The sequence below is a fragment of the Nicotiana sylvestris genome, chromosome 11 (genome assembly GCF_000393655.2).
Source record: "Nicotiana sylvestris chromosome 11, ASM39365v2, whole genome shotgun sequence".
Classification (NCBI taxonomy): domain Eukaryota; kingdom Viridiplantae; phylum Streptophyta; class Magnoliopsida; order Solanales; family Solanaceae; genus Nicotiana; species Nicotiana sylvestris.
In genome coordinates this window covers 82,667,616-82,686,571 of record NC_091067.1, presented here as the reverse complement: position 1 = coordinate 82,686,571, position 18,956 = coordinate 82,667,616, and the positions used below count along the sequence as shown (strand labels likewise).

General features: G+C 41.3%; 1 pseudogene; it reads right to left on the bottom strand.

Annotated features, from left to right (window-relative positions):
- Positions 1-1,320: 1,320 nt before the first annotated feature.
- Positions 1,321-17,227, bottom strand: LOC104216591 (probable starch synthase 4, chloroplastic/amyloplastic; annotated as a pseudogene).
- Between the last annotated feature and the right edge of the window lie 1,729 nt (positions 17,228-18,956).

Here is an 18,956-nt window from a genome sequence, read left to right as displayed (position 1 = left end):
TATGGGGGATTATCTAGCACTGTGACCGGTGTTTGGGTAAGGGTAGCATTTAGGAAGCTAGGTGGTGGCAGGGATGGTGCCTTCCCAGTCATCCAGGCCTAATACATGCCCGCCATGTGTTGTCTTAACATCCTCACCTCTTCAACCAACCCGTTGTCCTGTTCAACCAATTGCTTTTGGGCGCCTGTTTCAACCAACTCAGTTTTGTTATTGTCTGCCATTGCCTTTTAACTTTATATTGTGGAGAGGAGTTACTACTTCGAGGACCACAAACCAACCACCTTTCTGCTATGAAGATATCAAGAGGAACAAAATGGGGTCATCCCGTTAGCATTAGGGCATTTAACACCAGAAATATCACATTGCGTGCAATGCACCTAGCAACAATTAATGGTTCTAGAATTACTTCGAGGGTCATAAGGTCACTTGACATCATCTCAATCTGTCCATTTGAATCTTTTCTTTTCTTTTCTTTCCTTGCACTTCTTAGCTCGCTCATTTTCTTTCCCCTTTCCTTTCTGATTGTCGCTCTTTTCTTCCTTCTCAATTCTCACCTCCCATAATTTCACCATCTTTTTCTCTCTTTTTTTTCTTTTCTTTTAAAAAATAAAAAAAATGATTCGATCAAACCCTATGTAGGTTGCCTACGTATCATGACGCCGCATGAATCAGATCTTTGCGTAGTTCGGGAAGATCAGGAATAAAGGAAACTAACTGACGTTCTCTGTTTCCTTTTCTTTTCTTTTCTTTTTACATTAATGACTACTCTACTGAGAAAAGAGAAATAAATGAAGCAAATCTTTTTTTTTTGAATTTTCTAAACTTAATGTTCTATAACATACTTTAAGCTCAAGCTTAACAGATTTTTTTTCCTTTCTTTGACACAAATACTCTATTAAGAAAAAACTCTAGAAGATAAATATATTTTTTGATTCCCCCATTTTAGGAAGAAAATCTAAAGAGTGAACCACAAGAAAATATTTAGAATTTTCATTTGATATTCCTGAAGAAATATTTCGAAACGAGAAATGAACAAGATAAAAAAATATTTTTAGATTTCAATTTTTGATTACCTAAGGAAGAAACTTTAAAGATAATCAAAACAAAAAGTATGTTTTTTTTCTATGTACAGTGTATTAAAGTTCTAGTAAAAATAAAAAGAATACATTTTTTTATTCATTAATTTACCAAAGAAGGACCTCAAAAGAAAATCTTTTTGGATTTTTGAAATTAATAAAAGAATACCTTTAAAGAGGTACTAAAAGAAAATTCTCTTCTTTGATCAAATTAAGCACGCTCGCCTCTGATTCGCCTGGCGAGCTAAATGTCCCGCATCCTGTCTGGTCTGTTCAAGTGATAAGCATCAATACCGCAAGATGTTAATTCTGATGCTGGTGCAGTCCCTTGATACTCAATATTGTGGCATGTAAAGCAAATCCTTGCTGAGTCCAATCCTTTTGGCACATACAGATCCCAATAAAATGGTGCAACGAAAGCTGTTTACCAATCATGACAATGAATTATATATGGTTTCTTTTCATCATGAAGTATTAACTCAAGTGCTACCCTGCTAAAGGATGAAAATCGTTTGAAATCATCGTGCTCCCCATAAAGTTGTCCTCTCCCAAAGAATTTACCAGGATGCTGAGGCTCAATGAAATAAATAGGAAGGCTTTCAACAGGGCCCGTCCAGATCCTATTTTTGTATAACCGACCATCAAAGTATGACTCAACAACCACATCTAAGTCCTTCATGTCTTTAATTGACTCATACTGCATACAATCATACTTAGGAAGAACAGTTTCCACAAGGTGTCCTTTCTTCTGCAGAGCCTTGCCAAGGCCTGTCACCACATCCCCTAGACAATCTACCTTTGCAACTGGCGCCACCTCTATTGCAATATGGATGATATGCAGTCCCAGACACGTTGACGATGACGTAAATTTAAGAAATGTCGCTATAATTTCACGTCCATTCTTTTCCTTGCGTGACATATATGCATCACAGATACGTCCATCTTTCTTCCAGACCAGTTCTCTTAACAACTTTGCGTCATCCTTTGTGATTTTCTTTTCCATAGACCAACTGTCAATCATCAACAACAACTGACTCCAAAGTTCCCAAGGCATATCATCTACAGGTTCATCTAGAACTTTATTTTCAGTTTCTTCTTTCAAATTATCGAGTGTATCTTGAAACTCCTTGACAGAATCCTGATAGAGCTGGACATAAGATTGTATCTCTTCATCAGACCTCTGAAGACGTTCATCAAGAAGTTTCATCTTTTGCTGCATTAGTTCATTATACTGCTGCAACTTTTCAGATGAAAGCTTATAGATACTAGCCTCTTCAAGAGATTCTTCAAGCCTATCAACCTTTTCTCGTAGCTCTTGGTTTTGCTGTAGCACTGATATTGCTTGATCTGCTTGTTTAGTTGCCTAAGATAGCAATGTTTGTAATTGCTCCACCTTTTCATATAAATTCTTGCACTCATATTTCAAGGTAGGGAGCTCTGAAATATCTTCCTGAGATGCAGCTAGTTTAGATCCCAACTTACTTAAAGAAGATTCAAGAACTGATCGTTCTTTCTCTAGCATTAAAATGCGTTCATCTGTTTCCTTGACATTAGTAAGCTCTGACTTCAACGCTTGAAAATCCTCCTTCAATAACATATTTTCTTTCCTTAAGGAATCAAGTTCCTCACTCAGTGACTTAACAGAATCATTATCTGAAGGAGGAACGGAATTATTCACATGAAGCACATTTTCTTCACTGCTTCTGCTACTAGACAATTCATTTTTCAACTCTTCCAACTGGTCTTCAAGAAATTCCCCATGTATTTTTCTTGGGCAGCAACTCTGGGCCGTGATTCAGTTTCTGCCAGCTTCATTCCTAAAATGTTGATCTCTCCATGCAAATCCTCTTTCTCTCCAAGAATCTTTGAAGATCTTATAATGCACGAATACGAGCTTCATTGAGTAGATGAATATTCTTTTCTGCATTTCTTATCATGCCAATCAAATCCCAAAGATGAACACTTGAAGGTTGTCCCTCCTCATTTGAGTCGACATACAAATAATTAATTTCCTAAGGAAAACCTCAAAAGATATTTTTTTTGAACTTCTGGAGTTAGATTCTAAAGAAAACACCTAACAAAAATATAAAAATGCAAAATCTCTCTTTTTTGGATTTTTGATTTATGATACATCTTTTTTTTTAAAAACAAACTAGAAAACACAATAAAAAAAGACTCGACATTACTATACAAAACTAGAAGGTAAAAGACGACATACAAAGAAAACAGACTCAAAACAAAAAAAAGAAAAGTCTTTAAGCAAGCTCATGATTGAGCGATCTTGACCGGACGGTCCAAAGGCGTCTGTCATGCCCAAACTCTGGTAAGTAGATCCATACCTGTATGAGAAAACTGAAACCAACACTACAGTCTCTTTTTTTTCTCTCCTTTTTTTTACCTTTTTTTTCATTTGCCCTCAATTATCATTGGTCCGCCAAATGAACATTTTATCCTTGAAGAAATGCAACATTTAGCACATAGGATGCATCAAGATGGTTTGTTATTTTGGGTACACCTATCCTAGATGGACCCAACCCCTGTGTTGAGTCCCCTAAGTCAAGTGCACGTGATGCAGACAAACGTTCCTACTAGGGATCCGGCATGAGGCAGTATTTTTCTATGTTTCAAAACCTGGGTTTATTTGTTCTAGACCTAGCTTACCCGAGCGAACAACTCAAGCCGAGGGGGGGTAGCGTACCGGGAATACAGAAGCTTCACCGGCTTTGCAACTTGTCCGAACCTCGTTCTAAATTTGGATTATGACTCTAACAGAAAAGAAGTCACACGAAGTGCACACTTCTTCATGATTTAGAAGACTCAGAGAGAAGAGGGATTTCGCAATAGTTTATATACACTTTATGGAATATCAAAGCGATAAAAGCAATCAGTTAGCATATTAGGCCCAAATCATGAAATAAAATCAAATAATGGATAAAACCAACTATAACAATTATTCTAAGCTTGAATTCTTGAATCCTGAACCGGAGATTCTAGGTTCGTTCCTCAGCAGAGTCGCTAGAGCTGTCTCACCTCCTTTTTCACTACACCCCCGGAAGGGCGTATAAAGGGAGTTTTTTTCCAACTTAAAGTGACAATCGAAACGGGATTTATTATTAAAAGCTTCAGAGTCGCCACTTGGGAGATTTATGGTGTCCTAAGTCACCGATTCAAATCTCGAGTCAAGGAAAAGGTTGACTCTTTGTTACAATCCGCGAACCAGAAATCCGGGTAAGGAAATCTGTTAACCCGGGAGAAGGTGTCAGGCATTCCCGAATTCCGTGGTTCTAGCACGGTCTCTCAACTGTTATTTTTGGCTCAATTAATTGATTTTAAAAATACTTTTAGACCTATGTGCATTTTAGCTTTAAACCGCTTTTAATTATTTTAATAAAGATTTCAACGTCATCTAAAAATACGTCTTTGGACCACGCCACATGAAATGCACCTGCAGTCCGAGACACATTTTATTTAACGTTGCTAAGATTTGGATTTGGGTCACATGAAGTGCACACCCGAGTTTAGGAAAGTAATTTAAATTACGCGCCCAAAGCAACTATGCCTTTTCAAGTTCGCGAGGGCCATGGAAATTCAACTAAATGGCACGCCTCGATTTATAAGGATTTAAATATGCAAAATCAATGACATGAGGGACGTGCATTTTTAGGTTTTGTTTGGCATGACACACCTCAAATTGTTTTAAAGGGTTTTATTATTCGGAGTTGTTATAATCTGGTCACATGAAATGCACCCCCGATTTTCTTATACACCAGCTTCTATCACTTAATTCGACAAAGCATCCAACATTCAACATTCATAATTGGTCATCACATGTATACAACAAATTGATTTATCAACAAGAATCTGAGCAGCTCCTTAATCTAATAATCTAATAATAAATGGCAAAACAACTAATAATCTAGTGATAAGAAAACAAGACTTGACGATATAAACTTAAAAAAAGATAACAAATATATTACTACTACTTACACGGAAAGAAGTTAAAGCGAGAAAACAAAACTAATGCAACGAAAATGTATCGAGCATACTCACAGATGAACCCCAAAGAAAATATGTCACGAGTTGCTCTTCGGCTATTAAGAACAAACTCTGATTTGTTTACAGCAACATCGAGTTTCAGCAGCTCGAACTCGACGGAAAAAATGGACAGCGATAACCATAGACCGGAACCAATCATACGACAACCTCCACACGACTCAAACTCACAAACGACTCCAGACTTCAGTTAAACATCCATGTTTCGGAAACTAAGAATCAAATCAAGGACGAGGAAGACGAAGCATTTTTTGTACTATTTTTTGACTTTCTAAAATCTCAAACCTGACTTACGCTCGTTCCCTCACTCTGTTCGTGTGCGTGACTATATGTGCGCTCAATCTGATGGGGTTTGCTGGTTTTTCGATGAGTTCTGTGATGAGGGAACGACTGGTTCGCCGGCGATTGCGACGACGTGAAAGAGTGGAGAAGTTCCGGCATTTTTACGTGGTGTGGCTGGATCTCTTTTGTCTTAAGGTTCTAGGATTGGTCTTATGTCTTCATGAGGAAGATGAAGATCTTCAGCCTTTCCTTTTTCGAAAAATGGCGCCTGGATTTCCTTGGTTCAAAAATGGCTGAAGATATCGTTGTGGTTCCGATGGAGAAGACAAGTAGTGAAAGGGTCCTTCGTTGTGAAAAAGCTGCGCAACTTTTCTTCCTTTCAGCGTTCTCCTTTTTTTTCCAGATTTTCGTTATCTTCTTCTTATATTGTAGAGTCTAGGTCTAGATAGTTGTAGGGTTTTTAGGTTAAAGGGTATGGGCCTAGGAATTATGGGCTTGGGAATTATGGGCTTGGTCCAAAATTAGGCCTAAAAATGGGTTGCTAGAGCCCAAACTTTATTCTTTCCCTGCGAACGAGATTAAAAATACGGTCCCATTTATTAATTAATCCTACTATTCAAATAATTACTAAAATAAAACTAACCATTAAAGCAAACCTATTTTTGATATTTTCAAATATCATATTAAAATAAAAATACGATACTATTTTTGTATTTTTTTGAAGATTTTTTTAAGATTAAAAATGACTACAAAACATTGATGAACCTATTTTTGTGATTTTTTGTTTTCTTGTAATAAAATAAAGTAAAAGAGTCAAAATTACTTAAAATATCTATAATGTGCCTAAATAAATATTTACGTGCTAAAATATGAAAAATCTTGGGGTGGGTAAAAAATCACATGTCTACAGCAGTAAGTTAGGCTATTAACTCTTTTAGTACCTGGTTCAAAATGGTTGCAATTGTCAGATTTGTGGTTGTTGATTATGACGAAACAACCTTGCAATAATAAGAAGTAGGAGTTTGTCAAATGACTTTTAGTTGAATCCTATATGTAGAATGTTGTCATGAACATGATATTCTAAATTTGTCATTGCTTTATAAGTTAGTTTTCAATTTAGGATCATTTGGAACAAAAATTCAAAGCATGAAAAATGAGTTGAAAAGAAACATTTGCTAATATGTGTCTGTTGAGTTTAGTTGAACCAGCTTAATCTGTGAGTGTAGTAACCATGTAACAATTTTTGAAAATGTTCAATCAAATGACTGCCTTAATTTATTGTATTGAGTACTCCTAGTAGTTTATGATTTGCAAATATGAAATTCCCCTTTCTCTTTTGTTTGCACTCTCATTTCTACGCCCATCTCAGTTTTGTCCGCTTCGTTGGTTAATACTTTCCTCCTCGTTGTATTCAGTTAATTAGTAATATCATCTTGTTGACCACATTCTGAATCTTGTTGGTTTTTGCCGTTACATGGGTTCGATCCGTGACCCATGTGACACTTGACTTGAGCGTGCTTCATGGGAGCTAGGCTCTCCGATTGGGCTCAAATGAAATTCGCTGCAGAGCCCATCACCTTGCGCATGGTGATCCCATTGAACCGTTGGGCCTTCCTCTAAGCCCAGCCAAATTCTGGACCTGATATATCCTAGACCTCATTTAGTCGCAATTTCAGATTCCGTTAATTTCCACTTTGGTCTCACTGTTTTGGCAAGATCCTTGTAGTCATGTGAGTTGTGCTTTATTAACTAGTAAAATCAATCATGGCCCTCCTGATCATAGTTAGATTTTAGTCTTAGATAAATGGAGGTGTGCCATATTAGACAACACAAATAGTGTATGGCCCTCCGAACTTTAGTTTGAATAACCTTTTAAAACGGAATTGAGGTGCGCCGCGCCAAATAAAATCTCAAATGCGTGGCCCTCATTTAACTATTTCTTTAAAATTCTTAGAATTCGAGGCACACCATTTAGCAAATTCCCATGGCCCTCGCAAAGTTGAAAGTGCGTAATTGCTTTAGGCACGCTATTCTAAAAACTACTTTCCTAAGCTCGGGTGCGCATTTACGTGACCCAAATCCAAATCTCAACAACATTAGATAAAATGTGTTGCGGACTGCGGGTGAATTTATGTGACGTGGTTCAAGACGTGTTTTACGTGACGTTGAAATCTTCCTAAAAAATAAAATTAAATAAAAGCGGTTATAAAGCTAAAATTGAACCATAGGTTAAAACATGTATTAAAATTAGATAATAGGCCAATTATAATAGTTGAGCGACCGTGCTAGAACAACGGAATCCGGGAATGCCTAACACCTTCTCCCCGATTAACAAAATTTCTTACCCGGATTTCTGTGTTCGCGGACTGTAATACAGAGTCAATCCTTTCCTCTATTCGGGATTTGAGCCGGTGACTTGGGACACCATAAAATTATCCCAAGTGGCGACTCTGAGTTTATTAAGTAAATAATCCCATTTCGATTGTCACTTTAAATTTGAAAAAAAACTCCCTTATATACTCCCTTATGGGATGTAGGTAAAAAGGAGGTGTGACACCACTCAGCTAGCTAGAGGTAGGGGTTAGGGAGATAGAGGTAGGGGTCATCCCGGTAGAGGTGGAGGTCAGACCGTTAGAGGTGGAGGCCAGGCCGCTAGAAGTCGAGGCCAGGCCGCTAGAGGTGGAGGCTAACTAGCAGGAGGCCGTCCAAGGGATATGGTTCAGAGTGGTAGGGCCCAACCCCGATGTTATGCTTTCCCATCCAGGCCTGAGGCTGAGTCCTCCGATGTTGTCATCACAGGTGTTGTTTCGGTTTGCAATAGAGATGCTTCAGTTCTATTTGATCCAGGGTCTATATACTCCTATGTGTCTTCTTATTTTGCTTCATATTTGGTTGCGCCACGTGATTCTATGAGTGCTCCCGTATATGTGTCCACACCGGTGGGGGATTCTATTGTTGTAGATTGAGTCTATCATTCGTGTGTGGTTATTATTGGAGGTTTTGAGACTAACCTAGATCTACTACTTCTTGATATGGTTGATTTCGATGTCATTTTGGGGATGGATTAGCTGTAACCCTATCATGCTATATTGGATGGTCACGCCAATACTGTGACCTTAGCATTTCCGGGGTTGCCTCAATTGGAGTGGAGAGGGACTCCAAGGCATTCTACCAGCAGGGTTATCTCTTATATGAAGGCTTGATGTATGGTCGAGAATTGGTGTTTTGCTTATTTGGCTTATGTTCATGATTCTAGTGTAGAGGTTCCTTCCATGGATTCTGTACTAGTCGTTCGAGAGTTCCCAGAGGTTTTCCTACAGACCTGCCGGAGATGCCAGCCGACAAGGATATCAACTTTTGCATTGATTTGGCTCCGGGCACTCAGCTCATTTCTATTCCGCCATACCATATGGCCCCGCCAGAGTTGAAGGAGCAGTTGCAAGATTTGCTTGATAAGGTCTTTATTAGACCTAGTGTCTCACCCTAGGGTGCGCCGGTGTTGTTTGTTAAGAAGAAGGATGGATTGATGAGGATGTGCGTAGACTATTGGCAGTTGAACAAAGTCACCATCAAGAACAAGTATCCATTGCCTAGGATTAACGACTTACTTGATCAGCTTTAGGGTGCCAAGGTGTTTTCAAAGATTGATTTGAGGTCTGGCTACCATAAGTTGAGGATTAGGGCATCCGATGTCCCTAAGACAACTTTTCGGATTCGATATGGGCATTATGAGTTTCTAGTGATGTCATTTGGCTTGACAAATTCCCCAACAACATTTATGGATTTGATGAATTGGGTGTTCAAGCTCTATCTAGATTCCTTCATGATTGTTTTCATTGATGATATCTTGATCTACTCCCGCAGCCGAGAGGAGCATGAGCAGCATCTTCGGATCATTCTTCAGACTCTGAGAGACAGCAAGTTATATGCTAAGTTTTCGAAATATGAGTTTTGGTTGAGTTTAGTTGCTTTCTTGGGTCACGTTGTATTAGCAAAGGGTATTCAGGTGGATCCTAAGAAGGTTGAGGCAGTCAAGGACTAGCCTAGACCCATATCAGCTACATAGATCCTGAGTTTCTCGGGTTTGGCGGGTTATTATCGCCGATTTGTGGAGGGGTTTTCATCTATTGTAGCCCCGATGACCAGGTTGACCCAAAAGGGTGCCCCGTTCAGATAGTCGTACGAGTGTGAGGCGAGCTTACTGAAGCTCAAGACAACTTTGACTACGGCGCCAGTGTTGGTGTTGCCCATAGGTTCAGGGCCCTATACAGTATATTGTGATGCATCTCGTATTAGACTTGGTACGGTATTGATGCAGGGTGGCAAGGTTATTGCTTATGCTTCGCGGCAGTTGAAGACTCACGAGAAGAATTATCCAGTTCATGACTTGGAACTAGCATCCATTGTTCACGCGTTGAAGTTTTGAAGGCATTATTTATATGGCGTGTCATGTGAGGTGTTCACGGATCATAAGAGTTTGCAGTATTTATTCAATCAAAAGGAGCTCAATTTGAGGCATAGAAGGTGGTTGGAGCTATTGAAAGACTATGACATCACCATCTTGTATCATCCCGAGAAGGGAAATGTGGTGGCCGATGCTTTGAGTAGGAAGTCAACTAGTATGGGCAGCCTTGCATATATCCCAGTCGGTGAGAGGTTGCTTGCATTAGATGTTTAGGCTTTGGCCATCATTTCGTGAGGTTGGATGTTTCTGAGCCCAGTCGAGGTTTAGCTTGCACAATCGCTTGGTCTTCCTTGTTCGAGCTTATCAGGGAGCGACAATATGATGATCCTCATTTTCTTGTCCTTAGGGACACAATGCGATACGGAGATGCCAAGCAGGTTACAGTTGGAGATGATGGAGTTTTGAGGATGCAAGGTCGTGTTTGTGTACCTAATGTGGATGGGCTTCATGAGTTGATCCTAGAGGAGGCCCACAGTTCCCGGTATTCTATTCATCCGGGGGCCGCTAAGATATATCATGACTTGCGGCAACATTATTGGTAGAGGAGGATGAAGAAGAATATTGTTGCATATGTAGCTCTGTGTTTAAATTGCCAACAAGTAAAGTACGAGCATTAGAGACCTTGTGGTTTGCTTCAGAAGATTGAGATTCCTTAGTGGAAGTAGGAGCGTATCACTATGGATTTTGTTGTTGGACTCCCACGGACTTAGAGGAAGTTCGATGCAGTATTGGTTATTGTGGATATGCTGACTAAATCAGCGCATTTCATTCCTGTGGCAGTTTCCTATTCTTCGGAGCGGTTGATAGAGATTTATATCCATGAGATCGTTTGTCTTTACGGTGTGCCCGTGTCTACCATTTCTGATCAAGGTACGCAATTTATCTCGCATTTCTGGAGGGCAGTACAACGTGAGTTGGGTACTCAAGTTGAGTTGAGCACAACATTTCATCCTCAGATGGACGGACAGTCTGAGCGTACTATTCAAATCTTGAAGGATATGCTTCGCGCCTGTGTTATTGACTTTGGAGGTACATAGGATCAGTTTTTGCTATTAGCAGAGTTTGCCTACACAAAAGTTATCAATCGAGCATCCAGATGGCTCCCTATGAGGCATTGTATGGTAGACGGTGTCGATCGTCGGTTGGATGGTTTGAGCCGGGGAGGCTCGGTTATTGGGTATAGACTTAGTGCAGGATGCCTTGGATAAGGTTAAGATCATTCAGGAGAGATTTAGTTCAACTCAGTCCAGGCAAAGGAGTTATGCCGACCGTAAGGTTCGTGATGTGGCATTCATGGTCGGAGAGAAAGAGTGTTGCTTCGGGTCTCACCTATGAAGGGTGTGATGCGGTTTGGGAAGAAGGGCAAGTTAAGCCCTAGGTTTATTGGTCCTTTTGAGATTCTTTGGAGAGTGTGTGAGGTGGCTTACGAGCTGGCATTGCCACCCAGTTTATCAGCAGTCCATCCGGTATTCAATCTGTCCATGCTCCGCAAGTATCACGGCGATCCATCCCACGTGTTAGACTTCAGCACTGTCCAGTTAGACAATGATTTGACCTGCCAGGAGGAGCCGGTAGCTATTCTAGACTGCAGGTTCGTCAGTTAATATTGAAGAGCTATCCTTCGGTTCGTGTGCAGTGGAGAGGTCAGCCTGTTGAGGCAGCTACCTGGGAGTCCGAGTCCGATATGCGAAAAAGATATCCCCATCTTTTCACTGGCTCAGGTACTTTTCTATGTTCGTTCAAGGACGAACGATTATTTTAGAGGTGGAGGATGTGATGACTCAAAAGGTCATCTTCTATTTTAGAACCTAATTCCGTGTTTTGAGACCTTAAAGACCTCATTTTATCTCTCCTTTATTTGCATGTGCAGTCCGAGCGTATTTCCGGAAAGCCTTTAAATGGAAAATTGATGAAATAATGATTTTTGGCCTAAAACAAAGTTGATTTTTGTTGGCTTCGGTCAATGCTTTGGGTAAACAGACTCGGACCCGTATTTTAACGGTCTCGGTAGGTCCGTAGTAAAATATGGGATCTGGGCATATGCCCGAAATCAAATTCTGAGGTTCCTAGCCTGAGAAATGAATTTTTGATGAAAATTGTAAGACTCAAATTATAATGGTTTTGAGAAAGTGGTTAATGTTTGATCTCGTTGGTATCGGGCTCGTATTTTTGTTTTGGAGCTCATTTCAGGTTCAATATAACATTTAAATCATGTCTGTGAAATTTGGTGAAAAACGAAACTGATTTGGCATGATTCAGACCTTTGGTTGAGGAAATAGAAGTTTTAAAACTCTCCTGAGGATTTCATGTAATTTGGTGTTAAATTCGTAGTTCTAGGTGTTATTTTTGCGATTTGATTGCACGAGCAAGTTCATATGATTTGTTAAGACTTGTGTGCATGTTTGGTTTGGAGCCTTGAGGGCTCGGGTGAGTTTCGGATAGGCAACGGGATGTCTAGACTTAGAGAAAGACCTGGTGTTGAATAGTTGCAGAAAAGTGCAAGTCTCAAATCTTAGGAGTGCGGCCACGGAGTAAGTAACATTAGGCTCCCCTTTTAGTATCACATTCTCATTTTCTTTCTTTTCTTTTCGCATGCTTTCCTAAGACCATTGAGCTTAGGCCTCCACTAGGGGACGAGGACTTGTCCATTAATCCCTCCGCTTCAGGACAACTTAGGGATACAACAGGAGAGAAGAAAAAAAAAATGCTCTGGGTTCCCCGAGCTCAGAGAAGAAGAAGACAAGGAGAAGGTTGGCCCGTAAACCAAAGGAGAGTTCTGGCTCTTGAGCACCCAACTTGGACTTGCTTTTTGGCTCAAGGACGAGCCTAAGGAGGATGATATTCTTATGGCTCGTGAACTAACCTCCCTTGAAGAGCGGGTAGCAGCCGATGGAAAAATAACGGAGGTCAATCCTCCTCAGGTTCGAGAGGCCGATATATAGATGAGGGTTGAGGCCTCTAACGACATCGGCTCTGCTCTGCACGGTGTCATCGAAATTTCAGGGTCACCTTCATTCACCGAGTCCATGCTTGACGTAGCCCGAATGGTGAAGGAGCGATCCAATGAAGGATCCCACAGTACGGACGATCCCCTACATTTGTTTTTTGAAGGTGTGGACTTTACCGCTCTGGAAGACTTCTCCAGGTTGGTCAACTTGGAGGTGCCAAGGAAAGACCCGTCTTCAGAGGCCAATGGGCAGAACTTGAGCCCTAAATTAATCAACCAGTTCCCCGCCCCGAGCATGGATCCCGACTATAGAAGGTCAATAATCATCACCGTCCTGGAAGATGCCCGAGTTCTTTCTACTCCCGTTGGATTAACGAGCTACCTATGGTGCCTAGTAACTGAAGAAGACCAGTCAAAAATGAACGAGGTGGATGTGTCGTGTCTTCTCAATGAGGTGTAGCAGGCACTAAAACGGTAAGTCATGACTTTTTTCGGGACTCAAGACTTCTTTCTTTTATATTTTTGCAGGCCTTGGTACTCTATCATGAAAGCTTTCTTCGATATCGGGCTGAGGTTAGCCAGCTCGAGGCTGAGGCTAGGGATCTCATCGAGAAGAGATACATGTATAAGCTTCTCAGAGAGTAATATGAAGGTGTCGTCAAGGGCCTCCATGCCAAGTTGGATGTACCTCAATGAGCATGCCGACTTGGTAGAATAGGTAAAAGTTTTTGAAGTTAGTGGGGACGACTTAGCCATGGCAACTAACGACCAAACCTCGCAGGTTCGGCAGAAAATTGACCAGATCGACCAACTTCGCGCTGAAATGAATGAGGTCCAGGCCATGACCGATGTCTGGAAGGAAAAAATGGACCGGCTGGCTTTCCAGAAGGCGACTGCCCGGGAGCAGTTGGCATCGGTAGAGGTCCAACTCGAAGTAGCAAAATAGAAGGCCGAAGCATGGGTTCGACAAATCGAAGACCTCTAGTCTCAATTGGGCTTGGCTGTAATACCTTTCGATTCGTAATACCTTTTGATTTACTGTTTCTAGGCATCAAACCAGACGAGGGCGGCCTCGCGCCTGTCATCCAATAGTTTCGGGCTCATGCTCATGGCCTCACCATTTGACTCTTCGATCGTATAGGAACCTGAAAATCGGTTCTCCTACCTCGATCCATATTAGTGCTTCGGCACCATAGACTAGCGAAAATGGGTGGCCCAAATGCTAGACTTTGAGGTTGTACGGTATGCCCATAGGACTTCGGGCAAAATTTCCTTCCATTTTCCTTTGGCATCAGTCCATATCTTCTTAAGGTTTTGGAGTATGGTTTGTTTATAGATTCCACCTGCTCATTCCCACTAGGGTGGTAGGGTTTGACAGGATCCATTTGATCTTATGGTTCTAGAAAAATTTGCGTACCTTACTGCCGATGAAGTGCTTCCTGTTGTCACATACGATCTTAGCCGGCATTCCGAACTAACATATTATGTGGTCCCAAATAAAATCAATAACTTATTTTTCTCTGAGTTTCTCGAATGCCTGAGCTTCAACCCATTTAGAAAAATAGTCAGTTATAAATAATATAAATTGAGCCTTACCAGGTTCCCATGGCAGGGGACCGATGATTTTCATTCCCCATTTCATGAATGACCAAGGTGACAAGATCGAATGCAGTAGCTTCTTGGGCTAATAGATCATCGGTATGTGCCTCTGAAACTTGTCGCATTTCCATACGAGCTCCTTCACATCTTTCTCCATGTCAATCCAATAATAGCCGGCTCTGATTATCTTACGAACCAACAATTTGGCCCCGAATGGTTCACGCAGGTGCCTTCATGAACTTCCCTCAAGACATATTCATTGTCTCCTGGTCCCAGACAGGCTGAACCTGGCCGCCTTTGTGCGCAGAGCTCTCCATTCTTTAGGATCCGAGGGTAGCTTCCCGGCCTTTAGATAATCTATATACTTGTTTGTCACGTCCTAGGTTAAGCTTATCGAGTTTATGTCAGCGTAGCCTTCTTCTACTATCAATTTCATGAGTTGGACCACCGTTCCTGAGCTGAATTCATCGTCATCAACTGACGACCCCAAGTTAGCTAGAGTATCAGCTTCACTATATTGATCCCGAGGTATATGTTGTAGGGTCCACTCCTTGAATCGATGTAGTGTTCCCTGTAGTTTATCAAAGTATCTAGCATCCATTCCTCTTTCACTTCGAACACATTATTGAATTGATTCACCACAAGGAGGGAATCACATTTAGCTTCGATCACCTCGGACCCCAGGCTTTTATCTAGTTCGAGACCTGCAATCATTGTCTCATACTCGGCCTCATTGTTAGTCAATTTAACAGTTCTAATAGATTTCCTAACTACGTTACCATGGGTGGCTTCAACACGATGCCAAATCCTGACCCCTTTGCGTTCGAAGCTCCATCCGTAAAGAGGGTCCAAATCCCCGAGGAGGTCCTCGAGGTTAACAACAATTCCTTTTTGACTTCGGTATTAAGGCCGACGTGAAATTGGCCACGACATCTGCCAAAATTTGTGATTTGATTGAGGTTCGAGGTTGATATTCAATATCGTACCCATTAATTTCCACGACCCATTTGGTCAATCGTCCCGAGAGCTCAGGTTTGTGAATTGTGTTCCTCAACGGGTAAGTAGTTACGACACATATGGGATGGCATTGAAACTATGGCCTTAACTTCCTAGAGGCTCTTAGCAAAGAGAGCGCCAATTTCTCCAGGTAAGGATATCTCGTTTCGGCCTCGCCTAGAGTCCTGCTAACATAATATATGGGGAATTGCGTACCTTCTTCTTCCCGAACTAAGAGTCCACTTACCACTATCATGGATACCGCTAAGTACAGGTACAACTGCTCATCTGCCTTTGGAGTATAAAGTAAAGGCGGACTCGAAACGTACCATTTGAGTTCTTCCAAAGCTTGCTGGTACTCCGAGGTGAGAAGTTATTTTTCTTCTTCAATAACGAGAAAAATCGATGGCTCTTATCGGAGGACCTTGAATGAATCGACCCAAGGCGGCTATGCGCTCGGTTAGTCTTTGAACGACCTTGACATTGTCCACCATGGTGATGTCTTTTATGGCCTTGATCTTGCCGGGACTGATCTCGATTCCCTGGTTGGACACCATGAATCAAAGGAACTTCCTGGACCCGACTCTGAATGCGCATTTCTTTGGGTTTAGCTTCATATTATATTTCTTCAGTATGTTGAAGGTTTCCTGCAAATATTTCAAATGGTCCTCTACTCGTAGGGACTTAAACTAACATGTCATCAATGTAAACCTCTATTGATTTTCCTATTTGTTCTTCGAACATCTAATTTACTAGGCTTTGGTAAGTGGCACCAACATTTTTTAGTCCGAATGACATTACGTTATAACAATAGGTGCCGTATTTAGTGATGAAGGATGTCTTTTCCTGGTCACCCGGATCCATCCGAATCTGGTTGTACCCAGAATAGGTGTCGAGAAAGTTGAGAATCTCGTGGTCGGTCGTCGCATCGATCATGCGATCGATGTTAGGCAAAGTAAAAGAGTCCTTAGGGTATGCCTTGTTCAAGTCTTTGTAGTCTACACACATTCTTAATTTATTTCCCTTTTTAGGGACTACCACTACGTTTGCTACCAGTCCAGGTATTTAACTTCCCGAATGAAACCTATTTTAAGGAGTTTGGATACCTCGTCTTTGATAAATGCGTGCTTGAATACGCTTGGAGGCCTTCTCTTCTATTTAACCGGGTGAAACTTTATATATAAGATCAACTTTTGAGTAGTTATTTCTGGCGAGATCCCTGTCATGTCAAGATGAGACCAAGCAAAACAATCTATTTTAGCTATAAGAAATTTTATAAGTTTTTTTTCTGATCTTGGGAGTAAGCTCTATGCCCAGGTATACTTTTCGATCGGGCAAGTTCTCGATCAATATGAGTTGCTCTAGCTCCTTAACCGTTGACTTGGTGGCATCGGAATTGTCAGAGGCTATGAAACACCCGGGGACTCCGCAATCGTCATTCTCGCTCATCCCCTGCTTTTTTGGTTCGGTCGGGGCCGGTGTTGGTGATTACTATTTTGTTTATTCCTTGGTTACCGTGCTTGGGTTCTTCGATGTCGAGAGTGCAGATATTGGGACAACCTCATTGACCGCGAATATTTCTTTTACGGTCAGTTGCTCTCCGTAAGCCGTATTGATCCCTCCCGGTGTAGGGAAATTCAACGCCTGATGTAGCATCACAGCTATTTCCCTCATATTGTGAATCCATGGCCTCCCAAATAGAGCTTTGTATCTCATATCTCCTTCGATCACGTAGAACTTTGTTTCCTGAATGGTTCCAACAGTGTTTACCGGCAGGGTTATCTCCCCTTTGGTCGTCTCACATGCCATGTTAAACACATTTAAAACTCGGACTGCAAGCACAATTTGGTCTTGTGGACCTAGCTGTTCCATGACCCTCAAATTGATGATATTGGCCGAGCTACCTGGATCAATCAGCATATGCTTAACTTGAATTTATTTATAAGTATAGATATTACCAGCGCATTATTGTGTTGTTGCATGATGCCTTCAGCATCCTCGTCATTGAAAGATACGGTTCCCTCCGGTACATAATCTCGAGTCCGTTTGTCCCTTGTAATGGACACTTTAGTACATTTTAACATAGGACCCTAGGGGACGTCAATCCCACTAATGATCATGTTAATGACGTGCTGAGGTTCCTCTTGCTCGATCTGCTTGTTGGAGTCCCTATTCCTGAAGTGATTTTTAGCTAGATCACTCAAAAACTCTCGGAGCTGTCCATTGTTGAATAACCGGGCTACTTCCTCTCTCAATTGTCAGTAATCTTCGGTTCTGTGGTCGTGAGTTCCATGATATTTACTCATTAGGTTGGGATCTCTTTGGTTAAGATGGGATTGCAATGGCCGAGGCCACTTAGTATTCTTTTGGACAAATTTCTTGGAATCTCCTGGGATTTGATCGACCCTAGAGTTATAGGTCTTCATTTTTTTGTCGTTAGCTTTGATTTTCTTTTCTCCCGATTCCACTCGTTTTGTTAGTTCTTCAAGCATCTTTATTATCTCGGGGTTGGTCCTAGGTTCTGCTTCACCCGGCCTTTCTGTGGCCGATTCATTTTTGCGGGCATTTTCCCGGGATGATTCGGGCTCAACTCTGTTGGGCACGACATTGGTTCTTCAACTGGGCTATCGCTGCTTGTTGAGCCCGTAACATTTCGAAGATCACTTGCAAGTTGATCCCATCACCTTCGCCATCGTGTGTACTCCAGGCTATCGACCGGGCTCCCCCACGAATGATGTTTTCGGGGTCAGTAGGCAAGTTTGCTTTGATAGCCACGCGTGAGTTAGCATCGATCGGATCAGCAACTGGGACTCCATTGGGGTCAATGAGGGGTACCTCGTTGCTAGGTACCACGTTGTTGTTCTCGCCATGTTGGTCGAACTCGGCATCCACGTTCAAATGGGTAGATTGGAAGTTCGACATTTTTAATTTTTACCTGAAATTATAAGCTCAAGGATTAAGTGTACAATAGAGTGTGTTATGGAAATTTGTATCAAATTTCCACTATTATCCTTAGCCCCATGGTGGGCGCCAAACTGTTTACCCTAAAAAAATAGGTAACAATTAAATTTGTAAATGGTTTCAAGGATATGCGGGTTAATTCAATAGAAATGATAAATTTTGTTAGATTAAACGGATAGATGATGTAATACATTGTCAAACCAACCAAGGGAAGTGATCATGGACTCAGTAATCGCTTAGTGAAATGCCTACCTTCGATCCCAGGCTCACGTTAGTGATAAATTGACGAATTGAATAACAGAGAAAATAAGAATATATTGCCTTGATATACGTGTTATAGTGTGTCTAATGAATAATCATACCCCCTTTATATAGTAGAGGAGTTTTACCCTAAATACAATTTCATAAAAGGTAAAAATCTTCTGTTTAACTAATCTCCGATTTTCTGTCGATACGTGCCGAGATTCACGCCATGACATCTGGCTGGTCATGGATATCACGACCTTTTGTTGGTCCTGATCGGTTATCTGGTAATTCCCTCCGAGTTCTTTGGGATTCGAACCAAATATGGGGGGTC